Source organism: Aedes albopictus, chromosome 1, assembly GCF_035046485.1.
Source record: "Aedes albopictus strain Foshan chromosome 1, AalbF5, whole genome shotgun sequence".
Lineage (NCBI taxonomy): Eukaryota > Metazoa > Arthropoda > Insecta > Diptera > Culicidae > Aedes > Aedes albopictus.
The window spans coordinates 314,592,416-314,606,201 of record NC_085136.1 but is presented as its reverse complement, the minus strand read 5'-3'; positions in this window follow the sequence as shown (position 1 = coordinate 314,606,201).

Below are 13,786 nucleotides of genomic sequence, written 5' to 3'. Positions count from 1 at the left end.
GAGATTTTCCGGAAGAATTTCCAGAAGAACTTCCCTAGTAGAATTCCCAGTAGGAATTGCTGGAAGAATCTTAGCTGGAGTTGCTTGAGGAATTCTAGCCACAATTACCGGAGGAAGGCCAATATAACCTCCTGGAGGAATTTCATGAGAAATTTCTGGAGGAATCTCTGAAGGAATTCCTAGAAGAATCACCGGAGAAATTGCTTGATCAATCTCTGCAGACATTTCTTGTATGTATAACCCCATCAGGAAGCAGAATCCTAAGGAAAGTTTATTGAAGAAATATCGGGAGGAATCCATAAAGGAGGCATAGAGAAATCATTGAATAAATATAGAAGTCTGTTCATTGTTCTTACCAATATCCAAAACGGCAACACGTACAACAGTTGTATAAGTAATTATAGGTTTGTTTATGTTTTGTTTAAATGTGCCATCAATATTGTAATTATTGTGTGAAGTTTGAAATTTTAGGTGCCAGTCAAGGAAAAATTCTAGGGGGTGCCAAATTTGTTCTAGGGGGTGCCAGGCACCCCTGGAACCCCCCCTAGCTACGCCAATGGACCAGAGGCAAAGAGGTGGCAAAACGAACATGATGTAACTCACAAATGATTTTGCACACATCTGTCAGTGCCACCACATGCTCACCCGAACAGCCGAACAACACTGAATGAGTTGGTTTTAGAAGCTACGGCACGAATGCTCGACACGCACACAGAAGCAACATACGCATGTATCGACACCACACCAATAATATTTCCAGCCTACGATGCTTCGCGATAAGCTGATCGAAAAGCATCGAAAGCGATGAAAAGACAGACTTAGCTGGAACGCAACAGCTCAACGACGAAAAGGAGCAGTCAACAATGCTGATCAGCGTCGAGTCTGTTCGTATGCTATTCGTATGGGAATTCGTCGAAAGCGAATCGCATCATTTCGCGAATGTTTTCAACAAATAGCAAGCTTGGTTGACACTCCTGCTTTCTCAGGTAATTTTGAGAATAGTATATGTCTAGCCGAAGCTAGGCAGGATGCTGCACCGTTTTTAAGCCAATGCGACACATGGATGTCAACGATGTTGGAATCCTCGACTACGATAATGGTCACTCAGAAGCAGTCGATACTCCTGCTTCGCCAGGTAATGCGTTGAATAGTATATGGGGCTGTTCATAAACCACGTAGACCTAATTTTGTCCATCTCAGACCCCCCCCTCCCCCCTCGTAGACATGCGTCCACACAAAAAAAAATGTATGGAGCGTAAACTTTGGCCAGACCCACCCCTCCCCCCAATAAGTCTACGCGGTTTATGAACGGCCCCTATGTCTTGCCGAAGCCTCTTACGATGCTACCAAAAATATAAGAAGCGAAAACTTCTAGTCCTTCTACAACTCTTCGCTTGCGACCTTTCCTGGGGGCCTTTCTACTGTGCCAAGTAATGCTAGGAGCAGTATATGTCCGGCCGAAACTACCGATGGTACTGCCTATTGTTCAAGTCACGACAACTTCCAGAACAATCTCGCACATGCGGACCAGCCCATGGAACTCTGTTCGTATATCAGCCCCGAAACACTCTCTAATCCAGCGGACTCATCTTATAATTTGCACTTTGGAGACCAGCTTCCTCTGTCAGGTAACGCCGCTCAAAGTATATGTCTCGCCGAAGCCTCCGATGATACTACACGCCATTCAAGGGACAATCATTTCCAGACGGACCGCAACTCAACCCCTCATCCTGCTGAAGTTGATGACCCCAGAGAGAAGCTTACGGATTACTATCAAAATGTTCGTGGTCTTCGGACAAAAGTTGATGATGTCTTCTCGCTATATCTGACTCCAGCTATTATGTGATAGTATTAACTGAAACCTGGCTCAACTACCAAATATTCTCATCCCAGTTATTTGGCAGCACGTACTCTGTGTATAGGAATGATCGTTACATCTTGAATAGTCGCAAATCTCGTGGCGATGGTGTCCTAATTGCTGTTGCTACGGCCATAAATAGTTGCATTGATCCATCTCCCGTTGCATCCAGTCTTGAGCAGCTTTGGATTAGCGTTAGCGTTAGCTTAGCTTAGCGTTAGCGTTAGCTTAGCATTAGCGTAGTTACGGTAAACTTCGTAGATTGGAAACTAACAACATTCATGTACCTTTTGCTAATCTTGCTTGGATTGCTTTTCGGAACAAGGCCGGAGAGTTAACTTTGCTCCAATCTTATGCAAGAATACCGAAAGCACAAATGTCATTAAACCCGGCCACGCCCATCTTTACCGTAACTTGGGATAGGGGATGGAAGTGTTGATGTAGCACTTATTTAAGTGGCCTCCGACTCAGTGAAACTAAGTCTTGAGCAGCTTTGGGTTAGGCTCAAACTTGCTGATATCGCAGTTAGCATTGCAGTTTTCTACCTACCACCCAATCGTAAGACAGATGTGAATAGCATAAACCACCATATTGAGTCAATCGGAGCTGTACATAATAATCTTGGACCCAACGACCATGTACTCCTGCTAGGCGATTACAATCAATCCGGTTTGGTATGGACTCGTGCTAATGATGAAGTTCCGATGGTAAATGTTTGTCAGTAAGCAATTTCTGGTGCATGTGCTGCATTGCTGGATGGCTTTAGCTTGCACGGCTTGAGGCAGATAAACTTCATTGGCAACCGTTTACGCTGGATGCTTGCTCTGTCCGCGAAACACCTGAGCCTCTCTCTCTGTTATTGATGCAGATCACCATGTCTTGGAAGTTGAAATATCGCTATTGAAACCTGATCTCACTGTTGTTGCTGACGAACCAGCTCTTAATTTCCATGGAAGCACTTTATCAAATGGATTGGTCGTTTTTGGAGTCTCTCGAAATTGATGATGCTGTGTCTCGCTTCACCAACGTTATGCTCAACATTCTAGCTGAGTTTGTACCACCGCGTGGTGGAAATCTGGAGAAATCTGGAGATTTCTCAAGGATTCCTCGAGGAATTTCTTCAAAGATCCCTCGGGTATTTCTCTAGAGATACTTCATGAAATTCCTGTGGAAATTCCACTAGGGATTCCTCGAGGAATTTCTCTAGAAATTCATTAAAGGATTCCTCCAGGGGTTCTACATGAAAGTTTTCCAGCGTTTCTTAAAGAAAATCCTTCGGAAGTTTTTCCAGGAGTTAATCTTAAGATTTCTCAAGGAATTTCTTCTTCAGTAAAAGATTAAACTTAGAAATCTATATATACAAAAAATAATTTCTATCTGTCTGACCCTTATGGATTCGGAAACTACTGAACCGATCGGCGTGAAATTTGATATGTGGGTACTTTTTTGGCCGGGGAAGGTTCTTAGCATAGTGTGAGACTGAATGAATGTTTTTTGGCAGTGACCTTCTCCTTAAAATTTCTTGGTAATATGTTTGATAATTAATCCCCCGGCACATTTTAATATACCTTTGTATTAGAAACTTTTTCAAAAACTCCTTCGACATTTTTTTTTGAGAATTGATTTGGCCACTCCTCTGGGAATGTCTTTGCTGTTTCTTGAGGAATTCTTCGGACTATTGGTATGGAAGTTTCTTTGGCAAGATTATTTTTGAAATTCCTTCTGTCATTCTTTTTGTAAACAACATTTCTTTAGTAATTTCTATTGCGAATTCTTGAATTTCCAATGACAATATCCGAGAAATTCTAAAGTGATTTCCGGAAAAAATCCCACGGAATAGGCTGAAGAAATTTGGAAGAATTCCTAAAAGTGTTGCTTGGGAAATAAGTGGTAAAATAAAATTCCAGATGAGTTGCCGAAAAAGGTTTCTAATATCTATTGGTATTTTCCGATGGTAAACTATGACAATTACCTTAAATATTGGAGATAGAACGGTTTTTCCGTGACTTTTTTTAGAACTGGTCGATCCGAACAAATTTTCATATTCCATATTTTCAGGTTGGGTGATTGAATTTAGCTATGTTGAAATTACATTTTCAGTACCAGTTACTATAATTCCCCTTTCATTTGAGTCCTTATATCAAATAAAAATTTCAATATTCATTATGTATACGTTGAACAATCAAATTGAAAGCGTGCATAACAAACCCAAAATAAAAAATACACAATAATGTTAACCATAACAGCCTCGAAAGCAGTCAAACCCAAACCGGAAGCGCCGAAAGATGACCTCCAGCTTCGCAGCTTCGGTTGGCATCCATTCAAGGTTTCCGTCTATCGTTTCCCCTTTTCTTTTCCAAAAAAAAAAACCCGGATTGATCCACCTAGTGGTGATAGTGCCTTTCTCGTCGAATATGTACTCATGACGTTTCCGTTGACGTGAGCTGAAATGTTCCTGAATCATGAGAATACTTTACTTAGAATTTTATCAGAGCCATCATTGCATAATTGAATTGACTTTAAACTTATTGATGGCACATATTCCGACGTTATGTTCAACGTATAGGCAGAGCTGGAAAATATCAGACTTCTCAGTTGACAGCTTGACCTCCTTCACTATCACTGGAGGCCGATCAACACCAAGACGATACAACTTTTTCACAAACACAAATACCTTAACGATTTTCGACAAAGAATTTTCTACACACGCTATATTTTATTATCATGCATGTAAAATTTGACAAAAACATGCAAGTAACTGAAATTTTTCATACTGAATCCCATTCAACTTTCAACCACATTACAGTGCGTGAGGGAGCAACCAGTCGCAAAAAAATTTTATGCAGTCATTTTAGACGCGAAAGAGAATTGAAAAAGTTTGTTCGGAGTTATTACGATTAAATTTTAATTTTCCCATACAACGTTGACCCATCCTTCTGCATTATTACATCTCAGGTATCTGAAATGGTGTGATTGGATGAGATCGTCTTAGTTTTGTCAAGATATCTATCGCTTGCTTTAATTTTTCTCACTTTTGAATTCCGACGAAGCACCCAACGCTAGTTTTGGAATACTACCGGTAGTTTCTTATGTGGTCTGAGACTATTTTCTTGCTAACCGTTCATCAGGTTACCTAAGGAGCCGCGATTTGATGTGTCGCATGCATGTGTTTGGTTCACTTAAATATTTGGCGGTGGAGCGGGCCTGGTTTGATGGTTAGAACACAAGACTATCATGCCAAGGGCCTGGGATCGAATCCCACTCCTGACATATACACAAAATGTAGGTTCTTCCTTCGGAAGGGAAGGGTCCCGAGATGAACTAGCTTCGAGTTAAAAATCTCGTTAATAAAGACAAAAAAATAATATTTGGTCTCTTCCGGAGGGAACCCGAAACCGGTTCCGGAACACCACCGGTTGTCTCAAATATGGTCTAAAACTATTTTTTACTAACCATTCATCAAATCGCCTAAGGAGCCACGATTTAAAGTGTCGCATGCATGGGTTCGGTTCACTTTTATATTTGGCCACATGTGGCGGGACATACGGAACCGATTCCTGAACACTACCGGTAGAATCTTAGGTTGTCTGAGACTATTTTCTTGCTTATCATTCATCAAGTTATTGAAAAAGCCGCGACTTAATGTGTCGCATGCCTGGGTTTGCTTCACTGTTATATTTGGCCACTTCCGGCGGGACCTCCGGAACCGGTTTTGGAACACCGGTAGTTTCTTATGTGATCTGAGACCATTTTCTTGCTAACCGTTCATCAGGTTATCGCAAAAGGCGCGATTTGACGTGTCGCTTGCATGGGTTTGTTTCATTTTTATATTTGTCCACTTCCGGCGGGACGCCCGGAACCGGTTCAGGAACACTACCGGTTCAGATATGATCTGAGACTATTTTCATGTTAACCGTTCATCAGGTTATTGAAAAAGCTGCGATTTGATGAGTCGCATGTATGGGTTTGGTTCACTTTTATATTTGGCCACTTCTGGTGGGACCTTCGGAACCGGTTCCGGAACATTACCGGTTCAGATATGGTCTGAGACTATTTTCTTGCTTACTGTTCACCATATTATCGAAAATGCCGTGGTTTGATGTGTCGCATGCGTGGGTTTGTTGCATTTTCATATCTAGCCCCTTCCTGGGGTACCGATCCGGAACGCCTAAATGGCCATAATTCCGGAACGGCTGGACCGATCCGAACCATTTTCAATACCAAACAATGGGACCAGATTCCGCGTCGAATGAACCGTCGGTCATTAAAATCGGTTGAGATTTACTGCCGAAAAGTGACGTGAGTTCGTTTGTACACATACACACACACATACACACACACATACACACACACAGACATCACCTCAATTCGTCGAGCTGAGTTGATTGGTATATGTGACTCGAATCTCCGGGCCTCCTATCAAAAAGTCATTTTTTGAGTGAACATATAGCCTTTCCAGTACACTTAGTGTACGAGAAAGGCAAAAAAAAACTATTACTCTTCAGTGACCTTTGGCTCACGTTCCGCGGCGGGGCTTGTCTAGTAGAATTAATGTTTACCTATTTTATCTTCCCTGAACGTCGGGGAAACCCATCGTGTAGAAGCCAAAGCACAAAGCTCACACGTGTCCGGCATTCAGCGCGCCGCACACCATTGCTGGCTGTATGTAACTTTCAACTCCGAACACGTCCTAATGAATATTCCTTTCCCTATGTTTCGTCAGACCCTAGTTGCAGTTCGTCCGTCCAGCAGCCCAGCTGCCCGTCCGTAAGCCACGTCGTTGCGGTGGATTCTCTGTGTTGCATCGGGTGAGTGGAGGAAAAATTCCGAGCCAAAGTTTTTCAATTTCCCCGATTCCCGATCGGAAATTCACATCGCATCGCAACTTCGTTTTCACACCTTGCATCAGAAGGGCTGAGCTGACTGACGCTGAGGAGAGGTTGTTGGTAGTATATTTAGGGTGAACAGATGTAACTTGCCCCTTGCTAGAACTGGACTTCTACAAAGATGGCCGCCGTCCGACGATGCGGCCAAAATCCAGCTGCTTCCACAAAAGCTTCGATGTACGAAAAATAAACAGTTTACACGCATTGTGAAGCATTCCACTCTCACAGCTTTCAAGCGATCAATTCAAGGCCTAGCAGTACATCTCTGGACTCTAATCACTGATAAACACAGACATATGTGCCCAGTTGATTTCCAAGATAAAAATAGACGAAGCAGCAACCGCAATTGAAGCAACGCTAAAACAAAGTTACGTTTGAGAATCTAGTGGAAGAGTGTAATCAGAAGGTGAATCTGAAGTAGAACAGACAAACGAGATGGAAAGCAAGAATACCCGACGTATCTACCTATCTTGTACACCATCATCAACTTATTTAAAAACATCCGAGATTTTTACATTTCCCTTCATCCTCTGGAGGCTGGTCGTCTCCATGTCACTAGGAAACGCATTCGCGATAAATGAATCGATACGATGGGAGCCCCCACCACGCTCTTTCTTTGCAAATCTCCTGGTCAGCCTAACGCACGTACCAGTCGCTCGAATGCGGAAATTATGTCATTCACTGCCAGATGATTTTCATATGCTTGGGCCCGGAATAAGATCAATTATTACTTTCTAGGTTTAGGGCTAGTAGTCATCATCAAACTAGTAGTACTACTAGTCCTAGCCGTTCAAACCCAGGACGTTAGGCAAAGGGGTCGTCGTTGTGATTGTGTTGTTCAATTATGGCCCTCTGTTAATTTTCAGCTTCTATTCAATTTTTCTCGTCGCACACTTGCGATTCTATCCACCGTTTCTTTCATTACTTTCGTTACTCCCTCCTTCTTTGAGTAGTATTACGTTCATCGAGAAAAGCCAATAAAAAATTCAATTATCATAAGATTAATTATGTTGGGAAGAACTTCTAGTTCGGACGTGGGAGCAGGGGGGGTCTCCAGTTAGCCTAGTGGTTAAGGCTATGGATCGCCAATCCGGAGATGGCGGGTTCGATTCCCGTTCCGGTTGGGAAAATTTTCTCGACTCCCTGGGCATAGTGTATCATTGTGCTTGCCTCACAATGCATAAATTCATGCAATGGCTGGCGAAGAAAACCCTCCAATTAATAAATGTGGAAGTGCTCAAAAAGAACACTACGTTGGAGAGAGGCAGGCTAAGTTCCAGTGGGAACGTAGAGCCATACAGAAGAAGAAGAAGAGACGTGGGAGCAGGGATGCCATATGATTTTTTGAATAATCTGTATCGCACTATTAAAAAATCTGTATCTCATACAAAAATAATGCAGCCCCTCTGTCTCAAAAATTATTTCATATAAAATGAAATCTGGGCGAATGCTCAAAAATCTGTACAATCAGGGCCGGATTTAAGGGGGGGCCATGGCCCCGGGCCCCCACATTTTAGGGGCCCCCACAAAATCTAATTTCAAATGGGAACCGAAAAAAGTAAAGCTAGAAACATCTTGATTTATTTTTTATCACAAGTACTTCTACTCTCAATATGTGTGTGGCAATATATACAGGGGATGGCCAAAATGTTTGGGATAGGCAACTTTTTTTTCTCTCACAAAAAAGTTCAACATGCTATAACTTTTCATAGAGCGCATCAAAAAATCTCAAATTTTGACTGCTTGTCAACCTATTATGTGTGCATCATTGGTACAAATTTGGGCTCGATTGATTAATATTTCGCAAAGTTAGAACCGTTCGCGTAAAACACTATTTTTCAGACAACTCATTTTTGAGGTGTCATATCTCGGAAAGCAGTGAACCGAATTGAATGAAATTTTGAACGTACACTAACAATATGAAAATGCTTTACGAACTATTATAACATAGGTACTTTTTAAACGTTGAAAAAAGTTATCATGGATTGACACTTTTTGGATTTTTCTCGAAAAAATGTGATTTTTTTCCATCAATGTCAATAAATTTTAGCATTGGTATCCAAAGATTTTCCACTTCTGTTCTCAAGTTATCTCTAATCAGATATATTAGAGCCTATTTAGATTGAAGGAAGAACACATTTAGTAATTTTTGTGTGGTATTGTAAATTTGACTTATTTTCCCCTATATGGGTAAAAATTACAATCCGGTATAACTTAATTTGCCGTGAGAAAATATTACATTTTATAACGTCGTATTGAGTATCAATATATTGTTGATAAACGTTAAAAAAATCATTCAATTCGGTTCACTGGTTTCCGAGATATGACAGTTCAAAAATTAGTTGTCTAAATAATAGTGTTTTACCCGAACGGTTCTAACTTCGCGAAAAATTAATCAATCGAGCCCAAATTTGTACCAATGATGCACATATAATAGGTTGACAAACAGTCAAAATTTAAGATTTTTTGATGCACTCTATGAAAAGTTACAGCATGTTGAATTTTTTTGTGGGAGAAAAAAAGTTGCCTATCCCAAACATTTTGGCCATCCCCTGTATATATTGTGCTTCAAATAGAAAGAAGCAGATATCTACCTTTTTCATGAAATTTCAAACTTCCTCTGAAAGTTGTTAAGATTTTTATGGTTCGGAATGATCATCTTCACCTGAATTCAGGAATTCTAAAACTCTGTGGAATAGAGAGTCGAAAAGTTTCTGCTCAAAGTTCGAGTTTATTTCTGTCGAAAATTACATATTGGTATTATTTTTGAACATTTCCTACATAATTCTTTGAAGATTTGCAAATGTTTCTATCAGAATAAAGAAAAGTTTTTAGAGTTGTAGAGTTTGATTCTGAAACTTATAAATTATTCAAATCGAATCCCAGAATTGTTGAAGCATTCCTTTGAAGGAACTAGCAATAATTCTAGGCGGATTTTTTTTTGCAAAGATCTGGTCCGATTATGATTAAATTCATGGCGAATTTTTCTTCCTGGCTTGAATGTGTAGTTTTAGGCGAACTCTGAACAAATCCATAGGTTCCTTATGAAAATTGCAGTAGATATTTGTGGAGAAATTCTTGAAAGATCCTTAAATATTAAAAGTATTTCAAACCATTTTTGTTTTAATTGGCTAAAAAATCGTCCGCCAATTCTATTCAAAATAAAACAGAAATTCCTCAGGAACTCATTGTGGATTTTCGAGGAAATTTCTTCAGCAGCTTTTAGTAGAATTTCCGCTCAAAATATCACTATGGTTTTCTTTTGCCAAAGAGTTCTTAACAATTATTTTGCGAGTTCATCAGAAACTCCTCTTGAAGTTGCGTTAGAAATGTTTATGCTTAAGTTCCACAAAAAAAGAAACCTGGTAATCAATTCAAGAATTTATTGCGGAATCATTGATGAAATCTATAGAGTTGCTAATCAGCAACTCTATAGATTTCATCAATGATTCCACAATAAATTCTATTTGGAGCTTTTGCAATAACGGCCCAAAGATAGCGCTTTAAATTTTATTTGAAATTTATCGAAAATGTCTCCTATAAAATCTATTTTTGAATTTCTTAAAGGACTTTCTCGTGAATTTCGACTTGATCAATGGAATCTAATACTATGAACACTCTCGGATAAAGCGTTATTCACTTGATAAAATTTCTTTTACAGTCATCTTCAGACTCGATTTTGATAACTGGATCTCTTTTATGCAGATTGCTTTTTTTCTAGTTACGCTAATTAAGCTAGATGCATTTCTCCAATAACAACCCTAGTTTTTGGATGATTTTTTTTTATATTTTCTTGATTCTTTTACAATGAAAAAAATATCGTCTAAAAAGGCCCCCACAACACTGTGGCCCCGGGCCCCACATTTATAAATCCGGCTCTGTGTACAATACAGATAAATTTGTATATATGGCATCCCTGCGTGGGAGCAACAATCCTGATAGTGGCCCGACTAGATGGACATTACAAAATTATAACAAGCTGTGTTATTTTGTTACAATAAATTTTTATAACAAGGGTTGTTATAAAACATGTACCGTTAGTAGTTAAAATAACAAAAATTCTAACAAAGTTCCCACAAGAAAAGAACAAAAATGTAATAACTTTTGTTATGAACATAACAAAAATATTACAAAATTTGTTCCATGAAATATGATAGAATTTAACAAGATTATAACAAATTGTGTTATAATTCCTTGGCAACTTTTTAGGGTAAAAACTAAATTTTTATACTCATTTTTGGGTAAATATTTTTAAGTGTGTTATTCTATTTTTAGAACAAGTAAGTAACATAAAAAATAGTTTCCAGTACGTTATAAAATTTTTGGATCCGAATGGGATTTGAACCAAGACACCTACCATCGGTAGCAATCTGACGCCTTTGCCATTGAGGCCATCACAACACTTGATGAGGACGGTGATAGAAGCTTTACTGGTTCCACGTATTTCCAATTTCCTCATTCAAATCCTTGTTTATCAGACGTCACGAGCGGGGTAGTATGACGTCACATTGAGCTCGTTGACGTATAATAGACTTGATTTGTCGTTAGTGATTTTGTTTTAATCTATCACAATTATATCATATGCAGATATGATAACAGCTGTAGATATAATTTAGTTATATTCCACTTGTTTTTTTTTTTTTATTTTAAGCAATGCAATGGAATCTATCACATGACGGGTCATCCATAAACTTTATCGTCACTTTTGGATGAGGCAGGGAGGGTTGAAAATTTCCAATTTTATCGTGACGTACTTAATAGATGCTCCCTAAGGTCGAAGCAAAATAGGTAGAATAAACGAATTCCATGTTATAATTATTTTGTTCCACTTTTGATTTCTCCATGTTCAATAACATTCACTACTTGGTATACTTTTTGGCGAAGTTAGAACAGCAGTACTGTTTTGGTATTTATTGTAATCGATCTAATATTTTCGCGTGTTAAGATACGTCATTTGTATAAAATTCAACTCAAAAGTATTAGAAGGCATTCAAAACGTAGTTCCATGTAACGAAAACATTGTTCGTCCGGTCGCAAATTGCAGCACATGCAACATCCGTCGTTTTAGATAGGATGACTTTGGGTATTATCGACAGGATTGTTCTCTCCGTCTTGTGGGTTTTATCGGCCAAATTGCCTGAAACATCCCGATCAACCAGTGAGAGATTTTTGATGTCGATGGATATCGATTTGTTTTGAATCGATGGCGAACACTATCGTCAGATAAATCACTATAAAGGAAATCCGAATCTTATTGATAGGGATGCTCACGCAGAAGTGACGCTTGTTTGAAACAATAAAACGCATGATTGATTTACAAACTGAGAATTCACTTATTTCAAAGTTGTATTTCTTTGTTCTTACTTAGAGTTTATCGATAAAAACAACCCATTATCATCATTTCACGTTTGAAACTTCAATCGTTTCTAGAAAATGAAGTTCACAATCTTCCAATAATTTTCGAACTGTTCGTCCAATCAAGTGAGTGATTGTTTTTGGGATATACACATGTGTTGGAAATAACATAATGTTGTTGATGGAGCCAAGGATCGGTATATTCGCCTCACTCCATTCATATTCACTCCTCTTTGCTGAAGCGAATCGATAAAGATGCAGTAAACGGATCGTCGTGATCAAACACGCAACCCCATTGTCGTGACCGCTGCGGCTATTCTAACAGCCACAACACCGACCGCAGAGAGGAAACTCTTTAAAACCTCTCTGTGGTGGACGGCTGTGTACTGCAAATGCCATTGCTATTGCCTTTTGATGCGTCCGTTCGTATCCACTATCGTCTATCAACTGAATTGAATCCACGATGCGCAGCTCTTTTTGTATGTTCGCTTTTGTTGTTCATTCTAGCTTTCCACTGAGTCGGCCAATCAGAAGGCGCATATTTTTCGCTTCAATCATTCTCTTCTCTGTCTCTATTACTACACCCATCACCAGTGGGAAGCGATGAGCCATCTGCTTGACATGAATATTCGTTGCCATTCGTCGCAGTTTGGATCGCAAGCGAATGAATTAATGGCGAATGGTGAAGAATACTGGTGAGCGATCGAAGCGGCTATTATCATAAGTAGAAGAGAATTTCTGCATGTAATGCATACATTTTTACGGTATTGTCGCTGAAATGCTAGATTAGCAAAGAAAATAATTCGAAAACATCAATAATTCGTATGCACAATATCAATCGCATCACTCACGAATCGCATTCGCTTGCGATGCGAATTTGGACGAATGAATAATTTCCAAGTGTGGCTTCCCACCGTTCGCCGGAGTTTGCTGTCGTCGCTGACAAGCACACACACGAACTCAAGCGACAACCGTTCGCTGCTGACTGTCTTCGAATGGGGAAGAAGATGAAAAGTGGAAATCAGGAACCCTGGATGGAGCATCGAATAACTTCTTAGGGTAAAAGGGTATAATACGCCCCACCGGGGCAAAACGCCCCCCTTCATTTTCTACCGATTCAAGCGCTTTTCGCATGCGTGTTCGATTAGAGATCTTAAATATTGAAGAATAATTGCCATCATGCTGATCCGTTAGCTGATTGGTACAGAAAAGCAATAAAAATATCAAAAAGTCTGAAATCGAGGCTTTTGGCGTAATATTTTACCTCTTGTAAACTGACTTCATTGTAAACGAAGCTAGTTCTGTTCGCTTGTGTTATTTTGCAACTTTTTTACAGTTGAACACTTGTTAAAAGACCCTCCTAGGAAAAGCATGTGGTGGAATTAATCCTTGGTACAGTTTTATTACGGGGCTGGACGTTTTTCTTTTGATGGGGCGTATTGCCCCGTTTGTTTTGATAAGGTCAATTTTGGAACGTTTTTGAAAAACGTTTCAAAGCTTCCATAGCCACCTCTCTAAAGGCAAAGTTTTCATGCAACACTTCACTGACTTTAGGAACAACGATTTGCAGTGGACAATAGATGGAATAAGGTGCCAATTATAGATATATTGCCATTTCTGCTTAAGGGGGGCATATTATACCTATTTACCCTACATATTGAGAGACTCATGAAGTTAAATCCCAAAT